Raw genomic sequence first — 3,407 nt, forward strand, 5'->3', positions numbered from 1 at the left:
CAACTACTTGGGAGGCTGAGGCAAGAGAATTGTTTAAGCCCAAGAGTTTGAGGTTGCTGTGAGCTGTGATGCCATAGCACTCTACCAAGGGCGACAGAGTGAGACCCTGTGTCAAAAAAAAAAATTATATAAACAGGCTCAGTGCCCATAGCACAGTGGTTACAGCATCTGGCAGGTTCAAACCTGGCCCAGGCCACCTAAACAACAATGACAACTGCAACAAAAAATAGCCATGTGTTGTGGTGGGAACTTGTAGTCCCAGCTACATGGGAGGCTGAGGCAAGAGAATCTCTTAAAGTCAAAGAGTTGGAGGTTGCTGTGAGCTGTGACCCATGGCACTCTACCGAGGGTGACATAGTGAGACTCTGTCTCAAAAAAAAAAAAAACATATTTATATATATATACACATACATATATAAACATATATACATATACTAATACCAGCGGCTATAAACCAGCATGCCAATAGTATTATTACTTGAGAGGTGAGGGTGATTTAGTCAGTGATGTATTTGAATATTCTTAGTCTCAAATCCTGCTTCCTCTGCCTCTTGCTCATTCTGTCTTCCCTGAGGGAAGCTCTAAGCAATAGCTCTGACAACTCAGCCTCCATATGAGCAACTATTGTCTAACCCTGGAGCTATCAATAAGTGATTAGATGTACCTAGGTCAAAGACCAATAAGAAGTTGGTCCTGGGGGTAGCACCTGCGGCTTAAAGGAGCAGAGTGCTGGCCCCATTAGCTGGAGGTGGCGGGCTCAAACCCAGCCCCAGCCAAAAACTGCAAAAAAAAAAAAAAGAAGTTAGCCCTGGCTCAGCACCTGTAGCACAGTGGTTATGGCACCTGCCACATACACTGAGGGTGGCAGGTTCAAACCTGGCCTGGGCTAGCTAAACAACGACAACTGCAACCAAAAAAAAAAAGTGGCAGGCTCCTGTAGTCCCAGCTACTTGGGAGGCTGAGGCAAGAGATGCTTGAGCCCAAGAGTTTGAGGTTGCTGTGAGCTGTGACATCATAGCACTCTACCAAGGGCGAGGTAGTGAGACTCTGTCTCCACATAAAAAAAAAAAAAAAAAGTTGATCCTGCCCTTGTAAGACAATCAGGCAATACAGAAGCCTGTGGGAAGAAGGGAAAGAAGAGTTTCTCAGCCCTTCTTATTAGCTAATAAGCCCCACTTGCCAATCATTGTGGCTAGGGGTTGTAAACTTAAATGACTACAGAAATAGGTGACATAAATAAGTAAAGCTAGTAAATACATCTACAAGAGGGACTCTACCTAACAAATTCAAATATTGTGACCGGGTTGTTTGTACCCTCATATTAACCTGAAATAAAAAAATACATAAGTAAAGCAAGTAGTGGGGACTGTGGTAAAATGGCAAGGATACAGTCTAAAGAGTCCAGTTACTTGATTCCAACCAATTGTCACTCCATGAGAAATGCAGGCCTTGTATACCCCTAGTTTTCTTTCTTTTTTTTTTTTTTTTGTTGTTGTTGGTGCAATTTGGTTTTCATTTTTTAAAGAGAAAACAAGACCGGGAGCAGTGGCTCACAGCTACCTAGCATTCTGGGAGGCTGAAGCAGGTGGACTGTTGGAGCTCATGAGTTTGAGACCAGCTTGAGCAAAAAAGCAAGACCCTATCTCTACTAAAAATAGAAAAAACTGAGGCAAGAGGATTGCTTGAGCCCAAGAGTTGGAGGTTGCTATGAGATAAGACTCCACAGCATTCTACACAGGGTAATAGCTTGAGACTCTATCTTAATAAAACAAAACAAAACAAAACAAAACCTCCAGTTTTTTTGGGTGACATTTCCCCATTTTCCAATACCATGTGAATGAAAGAAAACTTATGTGAAAGCATGATTCAGCTTAAAGCCTTTCACTGTGCAACCCTACATAAGATAGGAAATAGAGGTCTTAAAAACTCATCCGTGTCATACTAAAAGGGAGTGACGCATATAAAGGAAAATAAATGTCTCCCAGATCCAAGAACACAGCAACATGACTAACCCAAATGGTAATAATAACACTAAAGAGAGACCAGGCTCGGTGCCTGTGACTCAAGCAGCTAAGGCGCCAGCCACATACACCTAAGGTGACCGGTTTGAATCCAGCCCAGGCCGCCAAAACAACAATGATGGCTGCAACCAAAAAATAGCCGGGCGTTGTGGCAGGCGCCTGTGGTCCCAGCTACTTGGGAGGCTGAGGCAGGAGACTCGCTTGAGCCCAGGAGTTGGAGGTTGCTGTGAGCTGTGATGCCATGGCACTCTAGCTAGGGGGACAGCTTGAGGCTCTGTCTCAAAAAAATAAAAAAGAGAGACCATACAGGGCAGTGACTGTGGCTTAAGGAGTAGGGCACTGGCCCCATATGCGAGAGGTGGCAGGTTCAAACCCAGCCCTGGCCAAAAACTGCAAAAAAATCAAAAAACACGAAAGACCATACACAGAAGTGAATAGGTAAGGACAAAAGAAGGTTTAAGAAAGAAAAAATATGGTTTATTCAGCATTCTCCAAGGTTGAGATAGGGAGAAAGGCTTGATATATGGGACACAGCCTACTCACAAGAAAGTCATGGTTAGCAGTTAAGAATAATTCCAGTGGGCTCTCCCAGCGAATACGGCATACATCCCTCCAGAACTATCTACCTCTCTTGCCCTGACTTGCTTACTAATCAATTTAGTATTAAAAACTCAGCCTTGGACTTGGTGCCTGTAGCTCAAGCAACTAAGGCGCCAGCCACATACACCAGAGCTGGCGGGTTTGAATCCAGCCTGGGCCTGCAAAACAACAGTGACAACTGCAACCAAAAAATAGCAGGGCGTTGTGGTGGGTGCCTGTAGTCCCAGCTACTTGGGAGGCTGAGGCAAGAGAATCACTTAAGCCCAGGAGTTTGAGGTTGCTGTGAGCTGTGATGCCACGGCACTCTGCCCAGGACGACAGCTTGAGCTCTGTCTCAAAAAAAAAATCCAACAACAACAACAAAACCCCTCAGCCTTCCAGGTATGATGAAACCAGAAGTGAAAAGGAAAATAGGACATAAGCATTAGACTTACTGGAAAAAGACTTACCTCTATTCTGAAAAAGCAAATTGTAGCTAATTTCATATGTTTAGTTTCATATGACTAAATAGTGCAAGTCTGTCACAGTCTATCTATAGGTATGATAGAAAGTCTAGCTGCTAGCACTAAAAGGCTGAGGTCTGGACCAGTGGAAGTTAAAGACACAATCAAAGTGCTAATGTCTATTACCTAATGGTACAGTCAGTTGTAGCCAGCAACTCTAAAGGACTGTCCCATCACCATCAAATTTGTTTTTTTTTTTTTTTTTTTTTTTTTGAGACAGAGCCTCAAGCTTTCCCCCTGGGTAGAGTGCCATGGCATTACAGCTCACAGCAACCTCCAACTC

The 3,407-nt window shown here is 43.8% G+C and overlaps 1 protein-coding gene across 1 annotated transcript in view; it reads right to left on the minus strand.

Annotated features, from left to right (window-relative positions):
- PPIH (peptidylprolyl isomerase H) overlaps positions 1 to 3,407 on the minus strand; it is a 30,797-nt gene that overhangs the window by 22,769 nt on the left and 4,621 nt on the right. The window lies entirely within an intron of this gene.

The sequence above is a fragment of the Otolemur garnettii genome, unplaced genomic scaffold, assembly GCF_000181295.1.
Source record: "Otolemur garnettii isolate 467f Iridium unplaced genomic scaffold, OtoGar3 scaffold00144, whole genome shotgun sequence".
NCBI classification, from domain to species: Eukaryota; Metazoa; Chordata; class Mammalia; order Primates; family Galagidae; genus Otolemur; species Otolemur garnettii.